Here is a 12,730-nt window from a genome sequence, read left to right on the forward strand (position 1 = left end):
GCTCCATCTTGGGTACTAGACTACAAAGTACCCAGGACATCTTTAGGAAGCGGTGTTTCAGAAAGGCAGCATCCGTTATTAAAGACCTCCAGCACCCAGGGCATGCCCTTTTCTCACTGTTACCATCAGGTAGGAGATACAGAAGGCTGAAGGCACACACTCAGCGATTCAGGAACAGCTTCTTCCCCTCTGCCATCCGATTCCTGAATGGACTTTGAAACTTTGGCCACTACCTCACTTTTTTTTAAAAATATACAGGATTTCTGTTTTTGCACTTTTTTAATAATCTATTCAATGTAATTGATTTACTTGTTTATTTATTATGGTTTATTTTATTTATTATTATTACTATTTTTCTCTCTCTCTGCTAGATTATGTATTGCATTGAACTGCTGCTAAGTTAACACATTTCATGTCACATGCCAGTGATAATAAACCTGATTCTGAGATTATTATAGAGTGATGCATCATGGAGATAGAACAATGTTATCATAGATCAGTTGCTTTATGTGGGTCTTTTTTTACACAAGTTCCAATCTGATAGTAGAGACTAACCTTATAAAATATTTAATTGGCTACAAATGCTTTGGGGCATTTCAAGTTCATAAGAGTTGCTTTGTCAGTGCAAGTTCTTATGTAAAGCAAGGTTGTTTGTGCATTTGTTGTGATTTCCTCGCAAGATGATTCCGTCATCTTTTTGAAACAGCCCACTGGGCTACAAAGATATTTTGCACACAAGACTCATCGTGCATAACTGCTTTCTTTCTTTCCTTCTGAAAAGAATGACATCTTCCAGTCTCTTTAGTTAAGAGGCTATAAAAAATAAAACAAAAAACAAGTAAATCGTTTTGGTATCGATGTGGAGAAGGCAGGAAACCAGGGTTGAAAGGGATTATAAATCAGCCATGATGAAATGACGGAGCAGATCTGATGGACTGAATGACCCAAGATATGTCTTATGGATATTTTGCAGAGTTGCCTGTGAGTGCAACACAAGGAAACACAATGATATGTTCCAAAATACTGTAAACCTTTTAAAAAACGTTATCACAGGGAATTGTTCAATTACGTATTGTAATTAAATAATTTTCTGCTGTCTGCTTGGGGATAATTGCTAGTTTATATCTTAGGGGCAAATCAGTTCTAGGTTGCTAATGTGTGAACAAAATATCAGGAGGATTGAATATTGAACAGTACAGCACAGTACTTTCTTCTAATCACCTTAAAATTATGCCCCCTCCTATTCGCCATTACCCAATGGTGTCCTTCAATGTTGACAAGTATCATTCAAAAGTCACCTTGGAGAACTTTAACAACATTTCCTTCATTGATGCCCAAAGCCTTTGAGAATGAAATCTAGATTAATATTTGTGGCATTACTCTTCAGATTTCTAATACTTAACCCAGGAAGAGGTGTCATGCAAACTTATAAATTCACAAGAATGAGCAGTGTCCAGGTTAAACATCCTTACTTAAAAAGAGGTACTTACAACATTGAAATATGGTCTGCTATTTTTATACTGAGAATTCTAGGTCAGTGAAAAAATGAATCGTAACTTCATCTCACTACAGAGATTCCAGCCTTAAATATAATCCTTATGCAAATTCTCCTTGAATTATAAGGTTGGCCTTGATGCCACTGGGATAGTCATGTTGTGAATATTGACTCAGTACTTTGTATTCAGATTGCCTTGGATTATTAATTTTTTTTAATATTCATACAGCCCAAATGCAAATGGTGGCTAACATCTCTGGGGTGTGTCCCTTCACATTCGGACTATGCAAAGATTTCAAAGAGGTTGTTCTGCAATGTTTGTACATCTGGAGGAAGTGTCCACTGAGCAGATCTTGCTGCAGAGGGACCAGACTCATTTCCAATATTATTTGTCTGCTGAAATACAGTTGCATGACTACTTATGTCAGGAAGTTCCTGTGCCAAGCTAGTTTCCAATATACCCATCCAAATCTGCAAACAACTCAAATGGGAAAGAATTTGGATGGAGGATTTTCAAAGTTCAAAATGAATTTATTATCAAAGAACATATATGTCACCATATACAACACTTAATTCATTTCCTTGTGGGCATTCACAGTCAATTCAAGAAATGCAATAGAATCAAAGATCACACCCAACAGGAAGGACAAACGACCAATGTACAAATGACAACAAACTGTGTGAGTGCAAGAAAGAAGAAAATGTACTTAACACGTACGAACAAGCTGGAGGAACTCAGCAGGTCGGGCAGCATCCGTTGAAACGAGCAGTCAACGTTTCAGGCCGAGACCCTTCGTCAGGACTGTAGAAGGAAGGGGCAGGGGTCCTATAAAGAAGGTGGGGGGAGGGTGGAAAACCAATCAGAGAAAAGATCAAGGGGTGGGGGAGGGGATAGGCAGGAGAGGTGAAGAAGGAATCTAAGGGGAAAGCACTATGGGGAGTAGAAGAAGGCAGAGTCATGAGAGGTGATAGGCAGCTAGAAGAGGAGGCAGAGTGAAAGTGCGATGGGGGAAGGGAGAGGGAGGGAATTACCAGAAGAAGTTGGAGAATTCGATGTTCATATCAAGGGGCTGGAGACTACCCAGACAGTATATGAGATGTTGTTCCTCCAACCAAAGTTTGGCCTCATCATGGCAGTAGAGGAGGCCATGTATGGACATATCCGAAGGGGAATGTGAAGGAGAGTTGAAGTGAGTGGCAACCGGGAGATCCTGTCTGTTGTGACAGACGGAGCGGAGGTGTTCGACGAAGCGGTCCTCCAATCTGCGTCGGGTCTCACCGATGTAGAGGAGGCCGCACCAGGACACCGGATGCAATAGATTACCCCAACAGACTCACAAGTGAAGTGTTGCCTCACCTGGAAGGACTGTTTGGGGCCCTGAATGGTGGTAAGAGAGGAGGTGTAGGGACAAGTGTAGCACTTAACACCTCTCTTACCACCATTCAGGGCCCCAAACAGTCCTTTCAGGTGAGGCAACACTTGTCAGTCTGTTGGGGTCATCGATTGCATCCGGTGCTCCCGGTGCGGCCTCCTCTACATCGGTGAGACCCGACGCAGATTGGAGGACCGCTTCATCAAGCACCTCCGCTCCGTCCACCACAACAGACAGGATCTCCCGGTTGCCACCCACTTCAACTCTCCTTCACATTCCCATTCCCATTTGGATATGTCCATACATGGCCTCCTCTACTGCCATGATGAGGCCAAACTCAGGTTGGAGGAGCAACACCTCATATACTGTCTGGGTAGTCTCCAGCCCCTTGATATGAACATCGAATTCTCCAACTTCTTCCAGTAATTCCCTCCCTCTCCCTTCCCCCATCGCACTTTCACTCTGTCTCCTCTTCTAGCTGCCTATCACATCTCATGACTCTGCCTTCTTCTACTCCCCATAGTGCTTTCCCCTTAGATTCCTTCTTCACCTCTCCTGCCTATCCCCTCCCCCACCCCTTGATCTTTTCTCTGATTGGTTTTCCACCCTCCCCCCACCTTCTTTATAGGGCCCCTGCCCCTTCCTTCTTCAGTCCTGACGAAGGGTCTCGGCCCAAAACGTTGTCTGCTCATTTCAACGGATGCTGCCCGACATGCTGAGTTCCTCCAGCTTGTTTGTACGTGTTGATTTGACCAGAGCATCTGCAGTGTACTTTGTGTTTACTAAATGTATTTTACTGTTGGACACAGGACAGGTCCTTTGAAATGATAACACTAATGAATTTGAAGTTGCTGACCCTTACCATCTCTGATCTCCTGATGAACACTGGTTCATTGACCTCCACTTTACTCTTCCTGAGGTCATTGATCAGATCCCTGGTCTTGCTGACATGGGGAGAGAGGTTGTTTTTGTGGCACCACTCAGTCAGATTTTCAATCTGCCTCCTATATGGTGATTCGCCACCACCTTTGATTTGGTCTGCAACAATGATGGCATCAGCAAACTTGAACATGGCATTAGAGCTGTGCTTAGCCTCACAGTCATAAATATAACGATGGCAGACCAGGGGGCTAAGAACACAGTCTTGTTGTGCACCTGTGCTGACGGATATTATAGAGGAGATGTTGTTGCCAATCTAAACTGACTGGAGTCTGCAATTGAGGAAATTGAGGATCCAATTGCACAAGGAGGTATTGAGGCCAAGGTCTTGAAGTTTATTGATTAGTTTTGTAGGGATGATAGCATTGAATGCTGAGCTGTGGTCAATGAAGAGCATCCTGATGTATGCACCTTTACTGAAGAGATTTTCTAGGGATGAGTGAAGAGCCAATGAAACCCTTCCAATTTTCTTCCTGCTTCTCAGGTTTTTCTTTCACCACCATGACAATGGCGATTCCATACCAGTGCTTCCAACGTGCCTACCTTCTTCCTCAACTGTGGGTCTTCCTTCACATCAATGGTTATGCTCTTTGACCACATCCATTCAGTTTTCCACACTTCTGCACCCACTTCTACTCTCCCAGAGCCAGGATAAAATTCTTCTGGTCTTGGTCTTTCCAGCATGATTCACATTTAATGGATCATCCCCCAAAATATCTAAGGCTTTCCATATAATTCCATTGCCAAGTGAATCTTCCACTCTTTCCTTTTCAGTAATTCAGAAGAACTATTTCCTCGAGGATATTCTGTTGCATTCCTCCACTTCACCAACACCCACTGAGTTTCCCTGGGAACCTTCCAGTTCAAATTGGCTTTCTATGTATTATTTAGTTGTATTTTTTTTCCAAGTTAGTGTCCCAGATTTCTTATTGATGATGCAGTACAAAGGGGTGATGAAGCTCAAGGATATATTGGCAGATACGGAGGGATAAATTTGAGAGTGGCAAGTTTTGTGGATGGCATGGTAGTGTAGGGATTAACTCAATGCTTTACAGTACCAGAGACCCAGGTTTGCATGTTGTCCCTGTGACCGTGTGGGTTTCCTCCAGGTGCTCCAGTTTCCTCCCACAGTCCAAAGACATACTGGTTGAAAGGTTAATTGGTCATTGTAAATTGTTCTGTGGTTAGGCTAGGGTTAAATCAGGGGTTGCTGGGCAGCACAGCTCGAAGGGCCAGAAGGGCCTATTCTGTGCTGTATCTCAGTAAAATAAAAAAATAAACACAGTTCTCTATATATTCGAAGGGACTAAGTACAGAAGGGGTGACCTCCATTCAGTCCATAAGCATGACTTCCAAATTCTAAACATCTTTTACCGTAGTTTTCCAACTTCATCCAACTCTGATCTTCCAACCTTGGTCCTACACCTGTCCCTGTAGCTTTATTTTTCAAAATCTCTTCACGTTTCCAACTTTGATAACAGATCATCAGATTTAAACATTACTCCATTTCTTGTATTGATCTGTCATAATCTTGACAAGACCAGCCTTCTTCACTGCTGCAGTTCTTCGGGTGAATTATGCTGTTGGCAAAGGAGTCCCTGTACTTAGAGCTAGTAACAATGACCTGCTGAGTGCTCCAACGATTTTCTGATCTTATTTTCCGATCTTATTTTCCAATACAAACTTCTGGCTTCTCAGTGCCAAAATTGACTTAGATTTTATACAGTACATCTACTGGAAACGGGAGTTGTGTAGCACACAAACAGGCCCTCCGGCACACAGAACCCGAACTGACCATCAGGCACCTAATTCTATTGCATTCCCAATACTCCCATCAATTACGTCCCCCACGTCCTACCATTCACTGACAACCAGGAGCAAGCTAGAGTAGTCAAGTCACCAGCACCTGAAGAAAAACTAAATGGTCTCGGTGGGGTGCAGGGAGGGGAAAACACCCACACTTCCTAAAGAGAGTACTGGAGGTCAGGATTGGACCAGAGAGGTGTCTCAGAGCTGTGAAGCTGCATCTTGTGTCACTGCTCCACTCCACTCTTCCATTGAGCAGAAGATACAAAAGCCTATAAACATGTATCACCAAACTCAGGGACAGCTTCTACCCCGCCATTATAACACTATCAAACAGAAGGAAGGACTCTTGAGCTCAAGATCTACCTCGTTATGATCTTGCATCTTACTGTTTACTTCCACTGCACTTTCTCTGCAGCTGGTTCACTTTATTCTGCATTGTTCTACCTCAATGGACTGCATAATGATTTGATCCGTATGAGCGGTATGCAAGACAAGCTTTTCACTATATCTCAGTACATGGGACCGTAATAAAAGCATTTTAATTCCATTTCCAATCCCTCACTGTTAAATAGCTCATTCACAACCTCCTCAATCTCCACCACTCTAGGGAAAATGGAACGAGCCTCTCCAATCTCTCCTCATAACAGAAATGGTCCATACAACGTAACATCCCGGTAAAACTTCTCTGCACCTTCTTCAGTGCTAGCACATCTTTCCTATAGTATGGCGACCAGAACTGTGGGTGGTATTCCAGCTAAGGTCTGATCAATGCTTTAGAAGATTCGAGCATGACACCCCCTCCACTTGTATTCAGTTCCCTGACTAATGGAGGCCAATATCCCATACACCTTTGGTGTCACCTTCAAGAATCTTTGGGCATGCACACCAGGTCCATCTGTTTCTCCATTTTCCCTTGGACCTAGCCTCATTAGTACTCACAAAATGCATCATCTCACATTAAGCATCATTTGTCATTACCGAACCCATTTCACCAACACATTAATATTACCCTGAAGCCCAAAACTACCCTGCACACACTGACACAACTCCACCAGTCTACACGTCACCTGTGAATGTACTGATCGGGCCTCCCACATCTACATCCAATCAATCACACATATTGCAAACAGCAAGGGTGCCAGCCCAGTCACAGGCGATCAATCACAAAAACAGCGCTCCTCCATTATCCATCTCCTACGCATCAGGGTTTAGTAAAGGAAGGTAAAAATAAAAGCAGAGGACTGTGGATGCTGGAAATCTAAAGCCAAAAGAGAATGCTGAGAATACTCAACATGTCAGCCTGCATCTGCACCAAAGGTAATGCTTCAGGCTGAAGCTCCTTTGTCAGTACTGAGAAGGAATGAGCAACAGTGAGCGTGGGATCCCAGGGAGAGCTGTAACTTTATATTCTTTTAAAAGTGTTATTTTTATGTCTGTACTCTCACTCCCTATTGCTCACATTCACTCACTGATTTATCAGTTTACAGTTTATCCCCATAATTATCCCCACTTTATCCTATCAGCAGCATCCCTTTCCGACCCTCCCTACCGAGGAGAATAATTGTTAAGCTCCGGTTTTAAACTTCATCGGCATCAGTCCAGATCCACGTGGGTCAGGAGAGCAGGCCAATGTCCTAAAGCAAGCATTCTCAGGAATGATCTCCTAAACTTTGCCATTGTGGTAAAGTGAAGGCCCGAAGTTTCTGTGAGGTCCATAACCACAATTGCACATCTCCTGGCACTCAAATGAGTAAAATAATTAAAGAAAATCAACTCTGTTTGATTCTTCTTAAAATTTCAAAAGTTTTAACAGAGCCTTAGGCAAAATTGATTTTACATTTATGAAGTTACTGAAGCAGAGGACAAGCTTTAGTTATTCATTATGATCGCAGGTTAAAACAAAAAACCCTGACCTAGATAAATCCAAAATGCCTTTCAACAAGGAAAGGAGGGCTAGTTCCCCTTGTAGGCCATTTAAAAGTGAGAGCTGCGCTTTTCCATTTCAGTTAAGTGCCGCCTTCACCTTAATCAATTAAACTACGAGCAACACATTAACCAGGAGATTCATGAAAATGTACGGCTAGCAAAACATTCGGGTTAAACCATCCCTCTGAGTCTTAATTAAGCAATCCTTCATCCCTGCTACCAAAGAGAATAACGAAGCTATTGTATGCTAATTTTATGTTGTTGCAAATATCTAATGGATGCCTCTTCCCATTATTGAATGTGATCTTTGTGCTTCAATAAATTAATAGCACAATTGCAAATAAATTTCTGTAATGTATTTGCTAGGGAATGAGGTATTGGTGTGCTTCATAAGGAAGTGTAGTGGATAGATCAGTATTTGCAACCCAAACCCAAACCATGCCAGATTTCAAACAACTCCACATGGGGAGGGTTTTGGAACAGAGGGACAAGTACATGAAAACGGTATCCTTGGTCAATTGGGTAACTAAAGAGGCGTCCAGCACCCTGGCCTTCATCAGTCAGGCCACTGAGTAAAGGAGTTGGGTGAAACAACACCAGTATTGTGTACAGTATTAGGCAGGAGGCAAAGAGTGGGTATAAAGGAAGCCTTTCCTGGTTGGCTGCCAGTGACTAGCGGTGTTCCACAGGGGTCTGTGTTGGGACCAATTCTTTTTACCTTATATGTCAATGATTTGCATGATGGAATTGATGGCTTTGTTGAAAAGTTTGCAGATGATATGAAGAGAGGTGGAGGGGCAGGCAGTTTTGAGGATGTAGAGAGGCTACAGAAGGATTTATAGGAGAATGAGCAAAGAAAGAGCAGGTGGAATACATTGTCAGGAGGTGCATGGTCATACACTTTGGTAGAATGAAAGGGTTGACTTGTTTTCTAAATGGAGAGCCAATACAAAAATCAGAGGAGCAAAGGAACTTTGGAGTCCTTGTGCAGGATTCTCTAAAGGTTAATTTGCAGGTTGAGTTGACAGTGAGGAAGGCAAATGTGATGTTAGCATTCATTTCAAGAGGACTAGAATATAAAAGCAAGGATGTAATGTTGACACTTTATAAAGCACTGGTGAGGCCTCACTTGGAGTATTGTGAGCAGTTTTAGGCCCCTTATCTCAGAAAGGATGTGCTGAAACAGTTTGACGACTCTGGGCCTGTATTCACTGGAATTCAGAAGAATGAGGGGTGATCTAATTGAAACCTATTAAATGGTGAGAGGCCTTTATAGAGTGGATGTTTGCTATGGTGGGAAAGTCCAAAACCAGAGGAGACAGCCTCAGAATAGAGTGTCCTTTTAGAACAGAGCTGAGGAGGAATATCTTCAGCCAGTGAGTGGTGGATCAGTGGAATTCTTTGCTACAGGCAGCTGTGGAGGCCAAGTCTTTATGTATATTTAAGGCAGAGGTTGATAGATTCTTGACTGATCAGGGCATGAATGGATACAGGGAGAAAGCAGGAGATTGGAGCTGAGTGGGAAAATGGATCAGCCATGATTAAATGGTGGAGTAGACTCGATGGGCCAAGTGCCCCAATTCTGCTCTATATTTTATGGTCTTGTGATTAAACCGTCAAGAGAACCTAAATACTGTCAGGGCTTGAGGAAATGAGTTATGGGGAGCTGTTGGGAGGATCAGACTTTATTTGTTGAAAAAGAACTTTGGGATGTATATTGTATACATTCCTCTGACATTAAATGTACCTACCTATTACCTCTTGAATGCCAAGAGATTGAGTTGCAACCTTATGGAGGTGTATAAAATCATAAAGGATACAGAAAGGGTGAAGGCACATAGTCATCCTCCCCCCCCCCCCCCCCCGAGAAAGGAATTGAAAAACTAGAGAGCATTGGTATGCAGTGAGAGACAACAGGTTTCAAAGGGTCCTGAGGAACAATTTCTTCAAGTAGAGGATGGTACACCAGTGGAATGAGCTGGATGAGGCAGGTACAGTACAATAACAATATTTAGGTGACATTTCGATAAATACCTGGATAAGACCGCTTACAGGCATGTAGACAAGGCAGAATCTGAGCAACACACAAAATGCTAGAGGGACTCAGCAGGCCAGGTAGCATCGATGGAAATGAATAAACTGTCAATGTTTCAGGCCAAAGCCCTTCATCAGGACTGGAAAGGAAGGGGGAAGAAGCCAGAATAAAAAGGTGAGGGGAGGAGAAGAAGGACAAACTAAAAGGTGATAGGTGAAGCCAGGTGGGAGGGAAATATAAAGGGCTGGAGAAGGAGGAATCTGATAGGAGAGGAGAGTGGATCATAGGAGAAAGGGAGGGGGGGGGGGTCTCCAGAGAGAGGTGATATGCAGTGAGGAGTAGAAGTAAGAGGCCTGAGTGGGGAACTGAAGAGGGAAGGGGGAGGGGAAGAAAAAATAAAATACTGGAAGGAGAAATCAATGTTGATGCCGTCAGGCTGGAAGCTATCTAGGCAGAATATGAGGTGGTACTTCTCTACCCTGCCTCAGCACGCCTAAAGAGGAGGCCATGGACCAACATGTCGGAACTGGACCAGCGACAGGAATTAAAATAGTTGGCCTTGAGAAATTCCATTTTTGCTAGATGGATCAGAGGTACTCGACAAAGTGGTCCCCTTACTTACCAAAGTAGAGGAGGTTGCATCGGGAGCACCAGATACAATAGATGACCCCAACAGATTTGCAGGTGAAGTGTTGCCTCACCTGGAAGGACAGTTTGGGGCCCTGAATGAAGGTGAGAGGGGAGGTGAATGGGCAGGTGTAACATCTCTGTCACTTGGAGGGATAAATGACAGGAGGGTGATTAGTAGGGAGGGATGAACGAACAGATAAGGGAATCACGAAAGGAGCAATCCCTACAGAAAGTGGAGAGTCTGGGGTGGGGGGGGGGGGGGAGGTAAAGATGTCTTTAGTGATAGGATCCCTTTGAAGACAGCGGAAGGTGCAGAGAATGATGTGTTGGATGTGGAGGCTCATGGTGTGGTAGGTGAGGACAAGAGGAACATGTGTATGGGACATTGGAAAAAATGTTGAATTTCCCCATGGGGATGAATAAAGTATCTATCTATCTATCTATCTATCACTGGTATATGTCATGATGTTTTTTTTTACTTTGTTGCAGCAGTACAGTCCAAGACATTAAAAATACTGTCAGTTGCAACATGCAAAAACAAACGAGGAATAGCAAGGTTCATGGCCAGTCTCCTTGTATTCAGAAATCTGATGACAAAGAGGGGAAGTGCTATTCCTAAACTGTGTGTACAAGTGCCTTTAGGCTCCTGTGTCTCCTCACTGAGGTAGTCATGAGAAGAGGGCATGTCTCGGATGGTGAGGGCCCTTAATGATAGATGCCACATTCTTGAGGAATCCTCTTTTGAAGATGTCCTTGCTGCTGGGAAGGTTTGTGCCCTTGATGGAGATGGCTGAGTCTACAAGCCCCAGGAGCCCAATGCACTGGTATCTAACTTGGTGGGCACCATGGCAGCAAAGGACCCGTTTCCATGCCATATTACTCAATGGCATGCTTTCCAACCAATCTACTGAACTTCCCAGCTGGTAGAAAGGTACCTTTGGTTCATTGAATCTATCTGTACAGATACTCAAAATGGCAGGGGGTCTCAACAGCAGTAAGAGCCCACTGTTCACTTCAGATGAAAAATATTAAAATTTGGCCCACTCTCCTTGTATACAGAGCAATGGTTCAGGAATCTTTTGTAAAGAATGAGGATTTTTCACTTTTGCTCTGACTTTCATTCATATCAACAGACATTTTTTTTTTAAAATGGCTCCTCTCTCAATAAATGTAGATGCATTTCACGTTGAGGTTGATGTCACTTCACCGATGTTTCTCAGGATATAACAGTCCTGAGCTATTTCACAGGGGAGCTGATACTTCCAGCAGCAGGAGAAATTAGGATAGGGATTCTTAGTAAAAGGAAACAGTCAGCGATGGTGGATTGAGAGGCAAATCATTCCTGTATATATCACTGAGCTGGCAGGACTGGCTAAATACAGAAATGATCACTGTCATGGAACAATGTTAGCTCCGGATGACAGTGTGAACAATCCAGCAATGTCCTCCACAGCCCCGATCAACCCCCACCCCCCCCCCCCACCCCCACCACCACTCCCCAGTGCACAACACTGCTAACATGCTGTTTCACTGAAGTCTTGGAAACAGAAATTAGAGAAATGAACAGCAGATGTTTCAATGTCACCAACTTCATTAAACCTACTACTCTCAAAATTATCCCTCACTATCTGCCAATATCCTTGAGTTTTATCAGCTCTTTGTTCTGTACATCGATAATTTCAGATATCACCGAATGTCCATATACACCATCTCTGAAAGAAAGGTGAAGTACCTCGGAAATATACAGCATTTTAGTCAACGTCTGTTCTGTGAGGAGAGAAACAGAATTAACGCTGGAGTCAATGGCCTGAGCTTTGATGAACATTTATCTGCTTGAAAAAATTAACATTATTCTCTCCTCACAGATGCTGCCTGACTTGCTAAGTACCTCCAGCATTCTCTGCTTTTATTTCAGATTTCTAAGTCTAGCCTCTGTGTTTCTTTTTCCTTGAGCCCCTACCAGACCAACAGCATTCTCAAGCCAGAGTTATGCAGGCACTGAAGACAAAGAAGGAAATTTCAGTTTAGCACATTTCCGATGTTATACTGAATTGTTTTCATTGAAACCCTCCAATCTTGAAGTAGAGGTATTTCAGACAACCCATGAGGAAGAAAATTAGGAAGTTTAAGTATAAACTTATTAGTTAAATTCATCCAGGGTTCTTGGTGGGCAAATCATATTAATGAATCAGTAAAGGAATTTACAAATACTAATTCAAATAGAACATAGAACAGCCCAGCATTGGTACAGGCCCTTTGGCCCACAATGTTGTGGTGAACTAGCTAGATTAAAGTTCAAAGTTCATAGTAAAATTTATTACCAGAGTACATACATGTCACCATATACAACCCTGAAATTCTTTTTCACGTAGGCATACTTAGCAAATCTATAGAACAGTAACGATAAACAGGAACAATGCAAATATAAATGAATAGCAATAAATAACATGAGTATGAAATAACATAAAATGAAAGAGCATGAAATAACTAGATAAAGAGTCCTTAAAGTGAGACCATCGGCTG

At 42.9% G+C, this 12,730-nt stretch overlaps 1 protein-coding gene across 1 annotated transcript in view; it reads right to left on the bottom strand.

Annotated features, from left to right (window-relative positions):
* LOC140724832 (sodium/potassium/calcium exchanger 4-like) overlaps nucleotides 1-12,730 on the bottom strand; it is a 334,703-nt gene that overhangs the window by 286,072 nt on the left and 35,901 nt on the right. The window lies entirely within an intron of this gene.

Source organism: Hemitrygon akajei, chromosome 3 (assembly GCF_048418815.1).
Source record: "Hemitrygon akajei chromosome 3, sHemAka1.3, whole genome shotgun sequence".
NCBI classification, from domain to species: domain Eukaryota; kingdom Metazoa; phylum Chordata; class Chondrichthyes; order Myliobatiformes; family Dasyatidae; genus Hemitrygon; species Hemitrygon akajei.